This window comes from Natrix helvetica (assembly GCF_964273705.1).
Source record: "Natrix helvetica genome assembly, chromosome: 5".
Lineage (NCBI taxonomy): Eukaryota > Metazoa > Chordata > Lepidosauria > Squamata > Natricidae > Natrix > Natrix helvetica.
The window spans coordinates 15,150,494-15,172,189 of record NC_138551.1 but is presented as its reverse complement, the minus strand read 5'-3'; positions in this window follow the sequence as shown (position 1 = coordinate 15,172,189).

Below are 21,696 nucleotides of genomic sequence, written 5' to 3'. Positions count from 1 at the left end.
TCCTCCCTGTCCCCAGATGGAGCCACAGGCTCCCCCCCCACTCCTTCATATCTTGCACATTAATACCTTTTTCACCACCTCCCCTATTTTTATCCTCTAGGAGAGAGCTGTGTTTTTTAATGAAGGCTTCTGCCTCCCCCATTGTATTAATTCTAATTCTATTTCCCTCCCAAAAAATCAACATTCCCTCTGGCAATAACCATCTAAACCAAACTCCTTTATTGTATAATTTCTTTGATAAGGAGGAATACTTCCTCCTTTTTTCCCTTATTTTTTTGGAATTTGCTTAAGAATGGTATTTTTTTTATCTTTATATTTTAATGGTCCCTCCCTTTGGGCTCCTAGCACCTCATCCCTCGTGGACCTCCTAAGAAACTTGACAGGTACCTCCCTTGGAACATTGTGTGTTCTAGCATATGCTGAATTAATCCTGTAAACCAGATCCATATCCCACCACAACTGTTCTTTATTTCTCATAATATATTCTGCTAAAATTGTACTCATAATATCCTTAAGATCTTCATTTTCTGTTTCTGGTAGGTTCTGGAATCTGAGAAAAAAGGACATTCTTTCAAGTTCTATTTTTGCCATAAAGTTTTCTAGTTCTAAATTTCCCTTCTGGACCACCTTAACCTCTTTCCCCAGTCCAGCTGCCCCCTCCTCCAACACCCCAATCTTTTGTTTGTTTTCTGATATATTATGTTGTACAGCTCTGAGTTCATCTTTGAGATCTGTCACCTCTTTTTTCAACTCTCATAATTTCCTGAAACATTTGGTTAACAGACAGTTCTTTTGAGCTTTCTCCAGTCCCTTCTTGTTGTAACAATGAAGTAATTTTTGTCTGCTGCATACTTGGACTGGAGGTGGCAGAAGCTGGAGTGGAAAATGACCTGCCCGTTGGTGGTTTCCTGGGCCCCATTTATCTGCGTTCAGGGATGATAAGTCTTTTGCAAAGAAAATGTCATCAGAAGGGGGCGCAGCTGTGCCAGACCACAGCGGCAGGCAAATCCAAAAGTAGAAAGTTAGTTCTCCTTCACAGTTCCAAGGCACAAAGGTAAGCCAGAAAGAGGAATAATTAAATAGTCAAAATTAATCAGGAAGCCCACGTAAGAGGAGAGATCCAGAGCACCTTCAGAGAGGATATTAAAACAATTGTCAGAGGTTTTTTTTTTCCAAAGGTGGTTTCAAAAGGCAGGCTTCATTTATAGATACAAAGACGAAGACGGAGGGATGCCATCTTGGCTCCTCCTTTCACAGGGAGAAGAACAAGGAGTTCCATAAAGTTTTTTCCTTTTAAGAAGACAGCTCAGCGATCACCTCTTGCAGCTGTGATATCAATCTTTCTCACATAGCTAGTACAAGTGGCAAGTCAGCCTTTATTCTCTCTCCATTCCATTATAGAGAGAGATAGTTCAAATGCCGCTTTGTCCGAGGGGGGGGGTAAGGAGAAAGAAACACCCCCCTCTAATCTTCCAATTTCAAATGGATTGAACAAAAACTTACAATAGTCTGCTGCTTATCTGTTAAGAATGATCAAGGAGGTTAGAGGGGATTTCTCCCCACCGGCACTTCAGCTCTTTTTCCGCTTAACTCTTTCCTCCCGAAGCCCATTCGGCAAAAGGGCAGACAGCTGGCAGCTGTTTCATGCCCCCCCCCTCCGCTCCCCGGTACCTGGGACGAGGCTGAAACACCCCCGCCGGCTGCCGCCTAGTCTGGGGGATTCCAGCAAGCCACCCTGCAGCAGAAGACCCCTCCAGGGCCCCCTGTGCTCCTAAAAGGAGCCCACCGAGGAGACGAGCAGCGGACAACACGTCCATCACCTACAGGAACCGGAAGTGATCTCCGAAACATGGAACTGTTGTTGAAGCCTGTCAAGTTCACCATTTACAACAGGAATATCTATGGAGATCGAAAAATAGTGACCCTGGTGCTTGGAATGCAGCTTGGATATACCAAGTACAATTAACCAGTGGAACAACTTGCCTCCAGAAGTTGTGAATTCTCTTATACCAGAAGTTTTTAAAGAGATTGGACAACCATTGTCTGAAATGGTATATAGGGTTTCCTGCCTGAGCAAGGGGTTGGACTAGAAGACCTCCAAGGTCCCTTCCAGGTCTGTTATGCTAAGGTTGTGTCATTCTAAGTACTGTTAAGTGAATGGGATAGCCATGCAAGAATGTTGCATTATGTTAAAAAGCATTAAAAAGCATAAAATTGTTAAAAAAAAATTATTCCATGACAGAAAAAAGTGACAAATGAAACACTCGTTGACCCGATAAAGATATTATTGCCCCCGCTTCACATGAAAAGCAATGAATTGTTCATTTTCAACAAAAATGAAAGTGTTTTGTTATTTGTGACAGGTGTTTCCAAGAATAACTAATGTCAAGATTAAGGACGGTATATTTGATGGTGTTTAGATTAGATACACCAGGGGTGTCAAGCTCATGTCTTCCCAGCATCGTCACATGACATATCATGACTTTTTCCCCTTCGCTAAACTGGGCGTAGCCACTGCATGATACATCTGGCCCATGGGCCGCAAGTTTGACACCCCTGAGATACACCATCATTGACAAGCATGTCTCTTAGTGGACCCAGAGAAAAATCACCTGGAAAGCATTTAAAGACATCATTGAGAATTTTTGTGGCAACTAAATTCAAACTACATCCAAAGTACATTCCAGCTGGTTGGCAAACTTCATACAGAATGCAAGACCCTGAAGTGTAACATGTCACTGAAGCCTCATTTTCTGCATTCACACCTTTCCCAAAAATCTAGGTGCAAGTTCAGTGACGAATGTGGTGAACATCAGGACACAATGGAAGAATGCCATAATGGAAAAATGTTATCAGGACAACTGGAAGCCATCAACACGAACCAGGCCGAACCGGTAGGAACCCACCTCTGAGTAAATTTCTGAAATGCTACTAGAGGGCAGCAAGGAATTAAACATTTTCTGTATCTCTTTATTGCCATCTATTGCTTATTTATGTTGCCCGGATATGGTGATCCTGTTTTTTATGGAAGAATGTTACACGTGAGGCAAGACTTCTTTATTCCACGCTACATCTGCATAATTTACAGGTAAACGTTTCAATTAAGGATCTCCCACTTTCAAAATAATCTGTATTCCCTATTCCAGAAATCCAACATTAATTTGAAAAGGCCTTCAATCAGTACTCAGTAATAATGATGTCAATCCATATTTGCATCCCACCTTTCCTCCAGGGAGCACGTTCTAAAATGAGCAAAACAGAAGTGAAGTAGATTGAAGCAGAGCAAGTGAGGAAGATTAAATGCAGAGAATAAGGCCAGTCTCTTGTCATTCACTTATGCATAATATGATCTGAACTCTAATGTCTTGGGCCTCAGTCCAGCATCTTGACTATTACACTGTACCGGCTCATTCCATGCAAAACAAAATGAAGCAGAAATAAAATAGCATCAGTTAATGGCAGGCAGGCCTTCTTATATGCTAAACATTGGCTCTTGAGAAAAAGGATGGATATTCTAAGTACTTTAAACGTACTGATTATTCTTCACACTCCTTCAAAGGTTAATGATATCACCAGCTTTAATGGTAAAACATCACTTGATAGAACAGAGACCAGGCTGCCGGGGGGAGGGGGGTAGAAATTTGATTATTAGTCTAATCAAGGTAAAAAATCCAGTTTCACAGGGTGAGCTTGATTACTGAGGTGATGAAAGAACGACATTGGTGTCCAAGTAGCAATTGTCTCTTTGCTAGGATTAATTATGTGTTATGATATAGCTGAGGCCTCCCCCCTCCCCCTTATGTTAGGGTTGAACTGCTACTGTGGGGGAGATTGGAATTTCTCCCTCCTTATAGTTCAAGGTCTCTGGTTGGGTGGGATCTTTTTGAAACCTAATCAGAAAGAAACAACTGCTTCACTCCTTTGGTGTATGTGAAAGAAGTGAAGTGCTGTTTGAATTGGATTTAGTGACATGATATAACCCCATCTACTCAGTGGCTCAGTGGCTAAGGCACTGAGCTTGTCAGCCAGAAAGATCAGCAGTTCGGCGATTCAAATCCCTAGCGCCGTGTAACACAAACACGCAAACATAAATGGGAACTAAAACTATAGGAATCTAGAACTGAGATTTCATGCATTTATTTATTTATTTATTTGTTTGTTTGTTTGTTTGTTTATTATTTATTTATTTATTTATTTATTTGAACTTATTAGTCACCCCCTCTCCCCACAGGGACTCGGGGCGACGTACACAAGCAACATTCAGCACAGTGTCATACAGAGGAGGTAAAAAATAAATAAATAATTACAATACTCAAAAAGGTTAAAACCCCAATAACATTAATAGTTTAAAAACTAAAATTAACAATTAAAAAATGACCTAGGGGTGGAAAAGTTGTCGAGTTATGCCAGGCCGGCTAGCCGAAACAGGTGGGTCTTCAGTTTACTGCGGAAGGAGCGGAGATCGGTTGTTGTTCTAATGTCTGTGGGGAGGTCGTTCCAAAGGGTAGGGCCCGCCACAGAGAAGGACCTACTCCTGGGCACCGCCCTCTGACAATCTCTAGAGGACGGCACCCGGAGGAGACCCTCTCTGTGTGAGCGAATGGGCCGCAGGGATGTATGGGGCAGGACACGATCCCGCAGGTAACTAGGCCCTATGCCATGGAGCGCTTTGAAGATGGTAACTAATACCTTGAAGCGCACCCGGTAGGCCACAGGAAGCCAGTGCAGCTCGCGCAGGAGCGGTGTTATATGGGAGAACCTCGATCTCCCCATAATAACCCGCGCGGCTGCATTCTGGACCAACTGCAGTCTCCGGGTGCACCTCAAGGGGAGCCCCATGTAGAGAGCATTACAGTAGTCCAGGCGAGACATCACCAGCGCGTGAGTGACTGTGCGCAGGGCCTCCCGGTCCAAAAGGGGTCGCAATTGGCGCACCAGGCGAACCTGGTGGAACGTCCCCCTCGCCACGGCTGCCACATGATCTTCCATAGGAGGACGCCCAAATTGCGTGCCCGTTCCACCGGGGCTAATTGTTCATCCCCGATGGCCAGCGATGGAATGTGCTGGTTGTACCGGGGAGCCGGAAGCCACAGCCACTCTGTCTTGGAGGGGTTGAGCCTGAGCCTGTTGTCACCCATCCAGACCCGCATGGCTTCCAGACAACGGGACATCACTTCGACAGCCTCGTTGGGGTGGTTTGGGGTGGAAATATACAGCTGAGTGTCATCAGCGTACAGATGATATCCCACCCCGAAACCACGGATGATCTCGCCCAGCGGTTTCATATATGTGTTGAACAGGAGAGGCGAGAGGATCGACCCCTGTGGGACCCCACAAGTAAGGGGCCTCGGGGTCTACCTCTGCTCCCCTGTCAACACACATTGCATCCGGCCAGAGAGGTAGGAGCGGAACCACCGCAATACGGTGCCCCCGATCCCCAACCCCTCCAGACGGCGCAATAGGACACCATGGTCAATGGTATCGAAAGCCGCCGAGAGGTCTAATAGGACAAGGATGGAGGAACAACCCCCATCCTTTGCCCTCCAGAGATCATCCACCAACGCGACCAAGGCCGTCTCCGTGCTGTGACCGGGCCGGAAGCCGGACTGGCGCGGGTCTAGATAATCATCTTCCTCCAGGTGACGCGGGAACTGCTGAGCCACCACACTCTCAACAACCTTCGCTAAAAAAGGAAGGTTGGAGACAGGACGATAATTTGCTAGCTCCTTTGGGTCCAGAGAAGGCTTCTTGAGCAGGGGTCTCACCACCGCCTCTTTCAAGGCGGTTGGCAAAAGGCCCTCACCCAACGAAGCATTCCCCCCCCCCTCTTCATTGCTCTCAAAAGCTCTCAGATTATCTCTAAACCTCTCCAGGAAAAGCTAAATAAAAGATCTTCCTTCCTTCCTTCCTTCCTTCCTTCCTTCCTTCCTTCCTTCCTTCCTTCCTTCCTTCCCTCCTTCCTTCATCTTTCTACTTCCCAGGAAGGTAAAACATTATGTTTATTTAAAAGAATAAATAATAATTTGTTAAAATCCGGTGTTATGATTAAGTTGGAAGGGAGTAAAAGGAATTGTAGTTTAATGTACGGAGGTCTACTCCTGAAGATCTAATTCTGTAAAAGAGCAAATACCAAGAGTCAGTCTAGAGAATATCTGAAAGCTAATTCAGCCATCATTTCCCCCACTTTTATTAAGTTTACTTGGAATAGGGAGTAGTAGCTCTGTGTGAGAGGAGCAAATGCTGACAAGACCTGAGGCCAAACTTCACTACGAAGTTCAGATCATAATGAAGCAAAATGTTCTGAACTAGTGGCATTTAAATCCCTCCCTGTTCTGAGTCAAACTCCTAAATAAATGAAACAAGTTGGAAAGGTTGATCACAGCCTGTTGTGTCTCACTGTCTCTCTTCCACAAACTTCAGTCCAGATTCCCCATAGTGATCTGGAAGAATTCAGCCATAGGTCCACAACTTGAACGTGAGGCCACACATAGCCTACCAAGGACACAAATGTTCCACTAATCACTGGCAAAAGCTACCATACCATGACACCTCCATGTCTCATCTTGTCACCTCTCCTGTGCCCATATGTGTGCAGCTCTGCAGCTCTGCAGCTCTAGGGCTTTACATTTGGTACCCCTAAGATAAGAAGAATCCTCTGCAAATGATGAACTCAGTAGACAAATGCTAGATACACAGATTCCATCATAAAATCTCCTTGCACAAGGCTACTGGCAAGGAAATGGTTTTTGGTGCATCCACACAGCGTTTCAGACCAGGGGTGGGTTCCGGCAGTCACTACTGCCAGTTCGCTTGTAGGTGTGCCATGCACGCATTGGTCCCAAGATCTTGTGAAGTGTTAATACCACCTTATAATGCCTTGGTAAGGCCACACTTGGAATACTGCATTCAGTTTTGGTCACCACGAAGAGCAACAAAGATGATTAAAGGACTGGAGACTGAAACATATGAAGAACGGGTGGTATATCTAGTTTAATAGAAAGAAGGACTAAGGAAGACATGATAGCAGTGTTCCAATATCTCAGGGGTTGCCACAAAGAAGAGGAAGTCAAACTATTCTCCAAGGCACCTGAGGGTAGAACAAGAAGCAATGGGTGGAAACTAATCAAGGAGAGAAGCAACTTAGAACTGAGGAGAAATTTCCTGACAGTTAGAACAATTAATCAGTGGAACAGCTTGCGTCCAGAAGTTGTGAATGCCCCAACACTGGAAGTCTTTAAGAAGATGTTGGATAGCCATCTGTCTGAAACGGTATAGGGTTTCCTGCCTAGGCAGGGGGTTGGACTAGAAGGCCTCCAAGATCCCTTCCAACTCTACTATTGTATTGTATTGTATGTATTGTCTTGACAACCTCAGCATTCACTTCATGGTCATGGAGGTTGCTTAACAACTGTTACAAAAAAGGGCAGGCTCCATTATGGCCAGAACTACCTGCACAAATGTAAAAACGGTGCAATATCGAGACAAGCCAATGACTAATAGAATGTCCATGAATACAGAGCAACACAAAAGGTCTAAATATTGTTTTTGGGGGGATCCAAAGTAATTGATCCCACTATCAAGCCAGTCTGTTAGGAAATCTCTTTCAGCATTTATCCAAAACCTGCTTTCTGAAAGTTAAACCATTAACCCATATCCTGTGGACTGGCATTCAGCAAAGAAGAGATACTAATATTATTTTCTGTATCATTCTTTCAATATCTGTAACTGAAAAAAGGCAGTATATTTATCTTTGGTATAATTTGTCAGGTATAAACACACCCAGTTCTCAAAGTCTCTCCTTGTAAGCCCTGTTACAGTTCTCTGATAATCTTTGTTAACCTTCTCTGCACTTGTTATAGTTTCTATGAGTCTTCTTATATGTGCCCTCTGGAATTGGACCCAGGACTCAAGATTGGATGCGATCAACTCAAAATAGCTCCTCCTTCCTGCTCTTCTCTTCTTGATACAGCCTCAAATTCAGCGGTGGGATTCAGCCGGTTGGCACCAGTTCAGGTGAACCAGATGTTAATTTTGAATTTGGTTCTCCAAACTTGTTGTTGCGAGGACTAGCTGGTCCCACCCACCCCATCCCTTCCCTCCCAGGAGTCTCCACACGGCCGATGCATCATGCCAGATAAGTGTAGGGCTGGACAGAAGCGCTGGGAAGGCAAAAAATGAGCCTCCCAGAAGTCCAGAAATGCACCCATTTCCAGCCTCAGGAAACCCTCTGGAGCCTGAGGGGGGGGTGTTTTTGCCCTCCTGGAGGCTCAGGGAAAGCCTCCAGAGCCTGGGGAGGGCAAAGACCCTCCCCATGGTTCAGGAGGCTGAGTAGGCCATGCCCACCATGGCCACACCCACCCAGCAGAGAACTGGTTGCTAACATTTTTCAATCCCACCCCTGCTCAAATTCCATTGGCTTTTTTTAATCTTAGTGATTAAAACACTGAAACACTGCAATCTCATATTCAACTTGCAACAACTAATATACCAATTCTTTTTCACAGGTAACTCTGAAGGCAAGTGGTACTTTTCATTCTACATGTTTTTCTTTGTCTTTGTTACACTTCTTTGCAAATGGCTAGCTATAGTTTTTAGGGTTCCACCCCTTAAAGAACTTGGTATCTTCCATTATTGACTCTAAATAAGGTAATATTCTCCCAGGCAGAGTTGGCGAACTGTCAGGAATTTTCCTGGACAGGTGGCACCTGCCTGACAGGTGTTATTTCTATCCAGGCCGGTCTTGGAATAATTGTGTTGTTTGCATCAGTTGCCCATCCCTGGTGAACAAGGTTACTCCTGCCATTAATAAGCACATAGACATAAACAACATTTACATACCATCCAAAAGAGATAGTCAACAAGCCAAAAAGGAAAAAGATCAAAACACCTCATCACCAGCAATAAACATTCAGATGATATATAGCAGGGGTGTCAAACTCGATTTCATTGAGGGCTGCATCGGGGTTGTGTTTGACCTTGGGGGGCGGGGACATGGTCAGGGTGCATGGCCAGCTCAACATCACTCATGTTGGGGTGCCTGTGGGGGCCCGAGCACTCTGCCAGTGAAAATGGGCTTCTGAGTTCTGTTTTCACTTGCGAGAGCCTCCTGCAACCCTCTGCCAGCAAAACAGAGCTTGGGTGGGCTGCCCACAGCCCCCGTGAGCTCTGTTTTTGCTGGCAGAGGCACTATGGGCTGGTCCTTTGATGTTTCCAGGGGCACCTGTGGGCCAGATCTAAGCACCTCAGGCCTTGAATTTGAGACCCCTGATGTAGAGCAACACCAAGACTAACATCAGACCAACAAACAAGGTAAACGATACCCCAATCAAGGAACTGTCAGACAAGATAACAGTAAATAGTTCAACTAAAAAATCACACTGTATGACATGGGACCAGGTTACTTGAGGACCACCTGTCCAGGATGGTTTCTGCCCATCCCACTACAATTAGACAGAATGAGTTTGCTCCAGGTCCCATTAATGAAAGTCATTTCACTTGATGCATCCTAAGAAGAATGCTTCCTCTGTCATGGTGCTTGCCATGTGGAAACCCCCATCCCACCCATCCCCAGATAACCCCAACCATCCAAAAACCTGTGAAGGCACATCGTTTCCCAGGCATGGTAACCTGAGTTCTAAATGGTGCACAGATGTGGGTGAAGGCCTAGCTGCTGTTTGTGAGCTTTTTAATATATGCCATCCATCTCCATGATAGGGCAACTGTTTCAGTGACCTAAATTGTTCTTTAAAAATATATTAAGATTTTTAAAAAATTCATTCACCATCCTGGGTGTCTATGGTAGATATAGTCGGTGTCTATGTAAATGCTTTAAATGATATAAAAATAAATAATAATATAATATAAATAATAAATAATAAATCGAGTTTAATATAAATATAAATAAATAGTAATATAAATACTTCAAATGAATCTATGCTCAGTTTCATTCTGATTTATTTTTATCTAACTGGTTTGGGATTTTACAATCCCAATTGTCTTTGCAATATCCCAACCAGTTCTGAGACATTCTGCAAATCTGATAACCATTCCCTCCATGTTTCCAAGTGGGGCATTAATGATGACAGGATTAATGATGACAGAATCTCCAGGATGGAGATTCTCAGTCATCCAGGTCATAGTTATCTCAAAGATGCTTTTTGAAAGCAACAGGATTGTTTTTTTTTCCTTGAGAAAGAAGATATTTTGCTTCCCATCCAGGAAGCTTCATCAGTTGCTACTAGATGGTGTACCACCTATCAACACTGTCTCTCCAATATACAACACAATCCTTTTGTTAGTTGTTCTGACCTAGGCTTCCCCAAAAAGCATGAAACAGATTCCTGGTCCCAACAACTCCTTTTATTAAACGAATGTGAATTCCTCTCATTCACATTCAGCAAAGGCCTGGTAAACAGTCTTTCAAAGGTGAATTTATTTCCACAGACCTCATCTAGCATGGAAAGCTGCCATGTAAATATTTTCCAAATGCAGTGCTGTGCAAGGAAAATCTTGGCACAGAGTCTCTGAGATTTACGGACAGATCTCCACAGTCCTGAAACAAACAAATGAACAAACGAACGAATCGTTTCCTGCAAAAGCCCACTCCCCTTTCGCTCCTCTTTTATTTCCTATGGGAGGGACCATTCGCCGTCCACCTGTGGCTTTACTCCCAAGTCAACCCTGATTTCTGAGCTGTTTTTTTCTTCTGGCAGCTGTGCTCATGCGCACACTGGAAACAGGCTCCAGCTATTCCTCTGCCTCACTGCTGTATAGCTCCAAAGGCAGCTAAGAACTGCCAGGCGGCCTTGACTCCATCTCTGCATCCAATGCAGAGCTCTCGCCCAAGCCTGGCCTGTGTTCCTCCCCAGCCTCCTCACTGTCGGACTCTGCTTCCAGCTCCTCTGGCCACTGGCAGGCCACCACAGCAGTTCCAAGAAGATTCCACAACCATTTGCACTCTGATTCAGATGAACCTGATAAATTCCAAGCAACCTCAAAATCTCTCAGAGTGTGCTAACTGCAAAGAAACACAACGCCACCATCCTTTCAGAACGTATCCTTCTATCCCTACCCCCCCTGCCCCATCATCTAGTCTCAACTGTCAGTACCTGTCATTCTATCCACCCCAACACAACTGATGAAGTTCTGTGGATGGGAAGCAAAACGTTTTCTGCCTCAAGTGGAAAAAAAAACAACAGTCCAGTTGCCTTTTAAAAAGAACCTTTGAGACACGCATCCTCCTGTCTTACTGATTACACTTTAGCATGATAATCTTTATGCATACAACCTTAGAGGAGAGAAAATAATTATCTGATACTTCCCTGTTTATCTATTACATCATATGGCATTTATTGACTCCATATTAATGTGATTGCTGGAACATACTAATCTGAGTTAGACGTATTCCTTGCCAAAAATGTGCACGCATATCGTGCCAAAATAGGACAACACTTGTAAAAAATTAGCATGTGCCAATTTAAATAGAGACAGAGGGACATTTAGAAATAACTATTCTAATTTCACTGTTAATATGGTGCAATTCACCATATCACACCAGTATTTTAGCACTGAAAATACTTAAAAAGAATGCCCTTGGGATGTGCAGAGTAAAATAATGGAGCAAATATGTAACATTGGGATCCAAAACAATTCTGAAGGATGAAAAGAAAATGGCTAGTCAAAAATACTCCAGTGGGATTTAAAACAGACTGTAAGGACATCTGAAAAAACTCAGGCTATGTTTTTTTTTTAACAAATGGAGTTTGACATAACCAGGCAAAAATCCAAATTAGTAGAGACTTTTTAAAGTCTATCCATTTATGCCTAATATAAATTGCACTCAAGCAAAGTCTATTCAGTGGAATTATTAGTCTGTTCTTATATATCTCGATATTTAACTCAAGAGTTCTACATTTGACTAGTCTTACTGAAAACTTTCTCCTTTAGGAACTGAAAGAATGATTTGTTTTATTTCAGTAAAATACACCAATAGATGCTTATCCCGCCATTCTTCCTCCTTCAGGCTTTGCCAGTGATTGACCCAAAGTCACCCTGTGAATTTCCATGTGGATGGTGAACTTGAACTTAGTTCTCATTCAAGCTTAACCTTTGCATTAAACTGAGACTATACAAGGCAGGAGTGTTAGTCAACAAAGTAGAAGCAGAAGGAACTTGAAGAAAAATCATGACCAGGTCATGAGGGATTTCTGGACTTTGAAGAAACTAGATATGTGAGTAGTCAAAGACATGTCTTGGGTTTTAAGAAAACAAATCTAAAAAAGAAAATAGTGAGAAGTCAAAGTCCAAAGCAGTGGAAGCTAAGAAGCTGAAGAAGCTTCTTGGATGAGAAACGAAACGCTTTCAAATAAAAACAAGAAGATCCAGTTGCCTCTTGAAAAAGCACCTTTGGGATAGCCATCACCTGGATGAATGAGAATCTCCATAGACAGGAAGCTAAGAAAGAAAAATCATGAAGATTCAATTCCTAGATTGATTTTGCAATGCTAAGGAAAATGTAAAATTCCACTACCTATGCAATTTTTACTCATATATCACTACAACACAGCTACATATTTTATATGCGAGAGTAAACACTTTGTTTTCTTACATTCACATATTGTGATTTTTTCTTTGAAGATGAGAATGATTCCATTGTTGTTGTTAGTTGTGAAGTCATGTCCAACCCAAAGCGACCTCATGGACAACATTCCTCCAGGCCTTCCTGTCCTCTACCATGCCCCGGAGTTCATCCAAGCTTACGCCTGCTACTTTGATGACTCCTTCCAGCTACCTCATTCTCTGTCATCCCTTTTTCTTTTGCCCTAAATCTTTCCCAGCATGAGGCTCTTCTCCAGTGAGTTCTTTCTTCTCATTAGGTGGCCAAAATATTTGAGTTTCATCTTCAAGATTTGGCCTTCTAAAGAGCAGTCTGGGTTGATCTCCTCTAGGACTGACCGGTTTGATCGCCTTGCAGTCCAAGGGACTCGCAGGCGTCTTCTCCAGCCCCAGAGTTCAAAGGCATCAATTCTTTGGCGTTCAGCCTTTCTTATGGTCCAACCTTCACAGCCATACATTGCAACTGGGAAAACCATAGCCTTGACTATACAGACTTTTCTTGGCAGGGTGATGTCTCTGCTTTTTAGTATGCTGTCTAGATTTGCCCTAGCTTTCCTCCCATTGAGAAAGAAAAAAAACCATATTGAGAATTTATTCAGAGACTCCTAATTTACAATTATTCATTTACAACAGCACTGAAAAAAAGTTAGTAGCCCTTAAAACTGGGCTTCACACTTACAATCAATGCAGCATCTCCATAGTCATGTGATCAAAATCCCAGCACTTAGCAACTACCAGTAGCAACTTGGTTGCAGTGTCCCCAGATCATGTGATCAACATTTGTGACCTTCCCAGCTCTCTTCCAATAGAGGAAGCTGGATTCCTTTAATGACTGCATTATTCACTTAACAACCATGGCAAAAAAAAGTTTATAAATTGGACACAATTCATTTAACAACTGCCTTGCTACCTAATTGTGTTCATAAATTGAGGACTATCTGTAGAACCAAAACAGAAATAATTCTACATTTGTTTTTGCTTTGTTTTTAACTATCACCTTTCTTCATTTAATCACTTATATAAGACCTGCATAATATTCTCATCAGGATTCATCTTTTTAAATGACTGCAGATTAGAAGAAAAAAAAACAGTAACTCTGTCAAAACAACAGATCTTGTTTTGTTCCATAAGACAATTGCGGACAGAAGGATGTAGAAGTAGAACTGATATTTATGACTGATAGAAATATATAAGGGAATATCTATTCACTTTTAATCTCTGGGACCAAACAAAATTCACCCTAGAATATTGAAGAAGTATATTTATGGTATATTTATGGTGCCATCGCTGAAAAATCCTAGAGAAGTAATGAACCGGAAAAGATAAAAGTTTGTCTCTATTTTTTTTTAAAGGAGAAAAGGAAGAGGTAGTGAATTATATGCCATTTATTCTGACAGTGATATATGAGAATATAATAAAGTTATTGATTTACAATCACTCTGAAAACAAGGTCATTATTACTACATGGATTTGGCAAGAATAAACATTTCCAGGGTTAAGCTCATCCATTTGTTTCCATTAGATATGTTTCTCAAAAGGTGGAAAAACCTACAATTGTCCCTGATGGGTAGGATTGCAGTCATAAAAATGAATGTGCTACCAAAATTTCTTTTCCTATTTCAGAATACTCCAATTAAATTAGAAAAAAGTTTTTTTTAAGGATTTGAATCAATTGGTTTCAAATTTTATTTGGCAGGGAAGAAAACCAAGACTAAAATTCAAAGCCATGCAAAAAACTAAGGAAAAAGGAGGCTTTGGCATACCAGATTGGGAACCTTATCATATTTTGCAGCCACCCTAACATGGTTAAAAGAATGGATAATGTTGAGAAATAAAAGATTACTCAAATTGGAAGGTCATGACCTCCAAGCAGGATGGCATGCCTTCCTGTGGTATGAAAAAGGATCTGCACATAAATATTTCATTTATATAATATAATATTTCAATAGACACTATATCAGACAGTCCCTGTTATTAATATGGAATAAAATTAAACATGACCACTTTACCGAAACACCAATTTGGCTATCTACGATGGAAGCATATATACACCCAAATTTAATTAATATGGAAAATATTGTTACATATAAAGAGTTATTGAATAGACAGGGGGAGATTAAAACTGGATTAGAATTGGCATCACAAAGGGTACAAGTAGAATGGTGGTCTAATTTACAGATACAATCAAGGTTTTCACAGGACAGGAAGAAGGAAGGTATTGCTAAAGATTACACAGTGTTAGATAAACTTTTGATAGAGACAGAAAACAAGTTGATCAAAGTGCTGTATAGATTTTTATTGGAATATAAACTCGAGGAAGAATATGTCAAAGAAACTATGGTCGCCTGGGTGAAAAATTTTGGTTATAATGTGGAATTGGCTAAGTGGGAAAAACTTTGGATACTTAATCAGAAACTAATATTGGCTATGGCGTATAAAGAAAATATTTATAAGATGTTCTACAGATGGCATCTCCCTCCAGCACGGCTCTCCAAAATGTTTAAAAATCTGCCCCCAAATTGTTGGAAGTGTAAAAAAACACCAGGCACTTTTTATCATATGTGGTGGACATGCAATGAGGCCAAAAGATATTGGAAAATGATTCAATCATGGTTGGAGACCAAATTTTGCTTAAACCAGAAATTTTTCTCCTAGGCATAATACAGGAGAGGTTTAAGAAAAATGTACTCTATCTAATTATAATGTACTAACTGCAGCACGCATAGCTTTTGTGCAGTATTGAAAAAAAGAAAATACACCCATCAGAACTAGATATAATCAGAACAGTGTTGGCCTGTGTGGAAGCAGATAGGCTCACTCTTGAACTTAAAAATAAAGGGGAATCAGAATATGTTGAAGTCTGGAACAGATTTTATGATCGGTATAAGACAAGGTGACAAAACTGGAACAAACTGTATATAGTGTGATTGGACAGAAGGATAGACAATGTATTAAGTAGGCTAATTGTTAATGGTTGAGACTAATTGTGTATTTTGTGAATGTATAGTCACTTCGACTCTGCGGTACTGCATTGTTTAAAATGTAAAAATAATAAAAAATATATTTTAAAAAAAGATATGTTTCTTAAAGGTTCGTACAAATGCTGATATCTTCATTTCAGCAACTCATCTGTTAAGTGCACATTTTGTAAGCCAGTCCACTATAGATTAGATGAGTTGGAAATATGTCTAGGTTAAAAATCATACTCAAAGGTGCTCACTGAAAATCCCTCATCAAACTGGAGTGTTATCAATTTTGAAAAAGTAGAGAAACAGGAACAGAAGCAGAAAAAGGAAACAACCTGGTGCCAGAGAAGAGAAGACAATAGAAGAGAAGAATGACAGCTGTCCTTCTGTTCTCCTCCTCACATACTATCATCCCCACCCCACTTTTCTCCATCAGCCCATTGACCTAGGGAAATTGTTGATCTTCTCAAACACATATGAAATAACATTCTCTTATTTCAAATAAAGAGAGAAAAATAAGACCTTAGTGCCTTTGATACACAGAGAGAAGCACACACAAAAACAGACACACACCCAGAAACATATAGATGCTGAGCTTGTTGATCAGAAAGACTGGCAGTTCAGCGGTTTGAATCCCTAGCACCATGTAACGGAGTGAGCTCCCATTACTTGTCCCAGTTTCTGCCAACCTAGCAGTTCAAAAGCATGTAAAAATGCAAGTAGAAAAATAGGGACTACTTTGGTGGGAAGGTAACAGCATTCCGTGTGCCTTCGGCATTTATTCATGCTGGCTACATAACCAGGGAGACATCTTCGGAGAGGGCTGGCTCTTTGGCTTTGAAATGGAGATGAGCACCGCCCCCTAGAATCAGAAATGACTAGAACATATGTGTGAGGAGAACCTTTACCTTTACATATACCAAAACATTTGCCTACACATGCATATTGTGTTCGATTGGGAAATGGAAAGGCACACTCAGGCTTAGGCAGCAACAGCTCTTTATTGTAACAGAACAACTATGTACAATCCAGCGAAGGTTCAGTCTGACAGCAGCCCTTTTATAGGTACCTGTCAGACCCTTCGACCAATGAGATTGAATCTCTATTCCCACCGGAACAGAGGACCTTGGTGGAAACCATTATAACAGTTGCTAATATCTAACATATTGTATTTATATTGTGTTTTAATTTCTGCTGGTCACCCAGAGTCACATTAGTGAGCTGGGTGGTCATATAAATAAATAACATCTTGAGCCTTGGCAGTTTTTCTATGGTGGGGAGAAAAGATTGGTTTGGAAGCATTTGTGCCCTGACTGGCAAAGCAGAGACTGATACCTTACACAAAGGAGTGTTTGGTTTCTTATTTTAGTGCTTCATCGCTTTTTGATGTGGTCGGATAACTCATCAATAAAAATTTATGGCTGTGGCTATTAATGGTGTTCTAAAAAAAGGATAACATTTATTTATTTATTTTTACAGAGGGTGATAGTTGAAAGACCTTAAAAGTGCCCTAGAGAATATTGATGAGTAGTCCAATTGCCTTTTGGAGGGAAAAAAGCACTTTTTGAACAAGGATCCATCAAGTTTGCCAACAAGGAAAAACAACAACAGGTAATCGAATTTCAGGCGTGCCTCCATCAATAACCAAGAAAGAAAACTCCCAACTCCATTGTTCATGGAATTAAAGTACTTTTACTGGTTATGAAAAGATAGCAGCGAAAGTAAATCAAGATCTGAGCCAGAAAGGCGCGAACAAGTACATATCAAATGATAACTCATCCCCCTCCCTTCAACGACCCCACCCCAGTGTCCAATCTGCAACTCCTTTAGGAGTCATATGGGTTGCATCTCCAAAAGGCATCTTCATGTTGGTATGCAGGAGGTTTAGCCTTGACCAGGTCCAAACAATGGCCACCAGCATGCATAGAAGATGGTGAGAAGAAAACTCCTTTTCCATATCACCTCCTGTACCATTCATTCCCATCCCAAATACCATGCCCCCACCCTCCCCGTTTCTATGGCAGCCGATAGCAAGTAAGCGAAGCAGAGGCTGACATCGGGGAAGCAAAATTGAATACAGATAGTTCTGAACTTAAGACCACAGTTGAGCCCAAAATTGTTTTTAAGGGAGTTGGTATGGTTGTTACCATTCCTGCGCGAGCTGCACTGGCTGCCTGTGGTTTTTCGGGTGCGTTTCAAGGTGTTGGTTACTATCTTCAAAGCGCTCCATGGCATGGGACCTAGTTACCTGCGGGACCGCATCTCACCTCATACATCCCTACGACCTATCCGCTCTCACAGGGAGGGACTCCTCCAGGTGCCATCCGCCAAGCAGTGCCAGCGGGTGACGCCTAGGAGTAGAGCCTTCTCTGTGATGGGCCCAACCCTCTGGAATGACCTCCCTCCCGATATTAGAATTACCAATGACCTCCGCTCCTTCCGACAGAAGCTCAAGACTCACCTGTTCCGACTAGCTGGCTTAGCTGATTGACAGTTCCATCTTCCACCTCCTGGCAAACATTTTATTGGGGAATTTTTAAGGGAATTTTAATATTTGTATTTTAACTAAGAATTGTACAGTATATTTTTTACCTCCTCCGTCTACGTCCACGTCTATGTCTATGTCTATGTCTATGTTCATGTCTATGTATTTGTATATGGTTTTAACATGACTGTACACCGCCCCGAGTCCTGCCTAGGAAAGGGTGCGGTCTAGAAATAAAAGTTATTGTTGTTGTTGTTGTTGTTATTATTATTATTATTATTATTATTAAGCAAATCACTACAGTTGTGAATCATGTGGTTGTTAATTGAATGTGGCTTTCCCCAGCAGTAAAATCCTCTGAAGTCTGTGACCCAGGCCTGCCACGCTCCTGAACCAGTTCTCCGGGTGGCGCCATAGATGCCGCCATCTTGTTTTTCAGTTCTGTGCATGTGCAGAACAATTTTAATTGCACTGCACATGCACGCGTGGTGCACACATGAGCAAACCAGCAATAGTGCCTGCTGGAACCCACCCCTGGCGCATGCGCATCTGAGGCACACCTGCACAGCACTAAAAAAAGAACATTTTGAAGACTTCCGAGTCTGCAAAGGTAAGTAGAACAGTGAGACATGTCTGCTTGAGAGACTCATTTCCTAAACTTCATCAGATTCTCTCCTAGCTTCTGCAATTGTTGAGCGTCTTGCTCCAACCATCTCAAGAACCTCTTGAATTGGTGGTGCCCTAAAAACTAACAAAGATGTTAATGTTGCAAACCACCAAAGTTGCCATATGGTGAGATGGGCAGCAAACCAGTTTAATATGAGACAGAGAGACAGAGAGACAGAGAGACAGAGAGACAGAGAGACAGAGAGACAGAGAGACAGACAGACAGACAGACAGACAGACAGACATCTCTACTCAAGAGATGTATATTGGGTCTTGCACACCTACTCTATGGCTAAATAAGCAATGCGCTAATGCATTAGTGTTTCTAAAATTAACCTTACAACAGCCTGGCTTGCATTTACAATGTGCTACAATGAGCATGATATAGAGGTTGTCACAGTAAGTACAGATTTTTCTATTAATCAGGAAGGTGAATAGACTTGTAACAGCAAAGCAACTGTTCAGTAAATGAATTGCAAATGAGAAGTGTCTCCATTTGACCTTGATAAATAGAACTATTTTTTTTTCATAAAAGAACTGGAAATCAGCTCCCAAAATATCAAACAATGTTTTTTTTTTAAAAAAAGAAAAAAAAAACCCATGAAGGTCTGTTTAGACATATTGAAATGTAGAGTTCTTCATTTTTTCTTTAGTTTAGATGACAGAAAAGTAAGTCAAAGGTAATTATGCAGACTTGCCCATTCTGACTATAGCATCTTTGGTAGAGTCAGATGTCAGTTTTTGATCAGTAGGTTTGAAATGTTTACATTAATGTAAATGTCATTTTGGTCTAGTGATTAAGGCACCAGGCCAGAAAGTGGGAGACTGTGAGTTCAAGTCTCATTTTAGCCCTGAAAACCAGCTGGGTAACCTTGGGCCAGTCACCAGAGGTGGTATTCAGCCAGTTCTGACCACTTCTGGTGAACTGGTAGCGGAAATTTTGAGTAGCTCAGAGAACCAGCAAATACCACCTCTGGTTGGCTCTGCCCCCATCTATTCTCTGCCTCCCGAGTCCCAGCTGATTGGCATCCCACCAGATCAGCTGGGTCCTCTTCTGTTCCCTGCACAGGAGAACGGAGCTGCAAAGCAGGTTAGTGGGGTGAGGAAGGAATGGGGATTTTACAGTATCCTTGCCCTACAGTGGGGTGGAAATTGAGGTTTTACAGTATCCTTGCCCTGGAGTGAGGTGGAAATGGAGATTTTACAGTATCCTTCCCGCAGGAATGGGGAGGGAATGCGGATTTGCAGTATCCTTCCTCTGCCACACCCACCAAGTCACGCCATGCCCACAGAACCAGTAGTAAACATTTTTTAATTCCACCACTGCCAGCCACTCTGTCACAGCTCAAATCACCTCACAGGATTGTTGTTGTGAGGAAAAAAGGAGGAAAAAGATAATGTTCATTTCCTTCAGGGGTGGGTTCCTGCCAGTTCTAACCTCTTCTATAGAAAAGGTTCCACAAATCTGCAGTGCCGTTTAGAATCGGTTCCAGCTCCCTCCCCCCACCCATCCGGACATCATCAAGATAAAGAGTGAGAGGAGGAATTCTGGGAGTTGAAGTCCACAAGTCTTAAAGCTGTCAAGTTTGAACACCCCTGGGTTTTGTTTTTTTTCTAAAGGCTTAGGGGTGCAAGAGTCTTGTAACTTGACAGCTATAAGACGTGTGCTTCAAATGCCAGAGTTTCTGAGCCAACATTTTGGTTGCTAAGCAAGAATGTTGTTAAGTGAGTTTCACCACATTTTACAAGTTGGCCACACCCACCCAGTCACATGGCTGGCAAGCCACTCCCACATGGTCACATGGCCAGCAAGCCACTCCCACAAAGCAGGCCACACCTACAGAAGAGGTTCTAAAAAAATTTGAAACCCACCACCGATTTCCTTCCATCCCTATTTAAAATAATAATATAGGTGGGAATAATAAATAAACAAATAAAATATAAGTCTATATTATTGCATTTTATTATCTGAAGGTTTTACAGAAAGTTTTAGAATTTTACTTTCTGTATTTTCCTAAAAAATTGCACCAGTGGAGCTACAGAGTGAATCAGTGACGTGCGGTGATGTTTATGACTGGTGAGGCTGGTGATGTCATCAAACCGCGTGGTTGCTCTGATCGCACGGGTGCAGCCCAAACGGAGAAGTTTCTTTTCTCAGAAATGTCAGAAAGAAGCAGGCAGTATGCCGCAGCTCCACTGAAAAGACATTTATGAGAAGAGAAACTTCTCCTTTCTCCTCCTTCCCCCCCCCTTCTAGCACTGATGATGTTACCTAGGCATTTTTTGCATCGGGCAAGCCCGGGATCCTTGCAAGGGGAATGGGAAAACGTGTGCAGGCGGCTTCTCAGCAGCACACAGCCTCAGATTAGCGCAGCCGCGATTCCCTTCCCCTGCACACATGGTCCCATTCCCCTCCTTCCTGAGCCAACGTGAAGGGGACCACGGCTGCACTGATTGAGGCTGGAGCTGAGGAGCCTCCTGCACACGTGGTCCCATTCCCCTTGCAAGGATTCCGGCGAGATCGGCATACTTGGGGCTGCTGCTGAGATGTCCAGGGAGGCTAAACCAAGCTGTGCGCCTCTCCCAGCCACTTTCGCGGCTTCCCGGAGTATTTTTTTTTAATTTTCATGATGAGAGCGGTGCGGCTCTGCCTCCCCTGCCTCCCCTGACTGCATGTCACTGGAGTGAATATACAGAATGCCACTTCAATATATGTGATCATGTGTGGGTCAACATACAGGTTCATGGCATGATTGTGGAATTGGTGATTTATAATATGTCCCCTTTGATTTTGAGTCTTGTAATACAGAAGGAATTCTTGACCTTTGCCTTAAAACAGGAGTGGGCAATTTATAGCCGTGTTTGTAATGCCCAGATTCCCAGGAACCAAGCTATGAAAATTTGGTGGCAAAATAATGATCTTCCAAGAGGTATAATTTTTATTCTCCACTCCCATGGATTAAA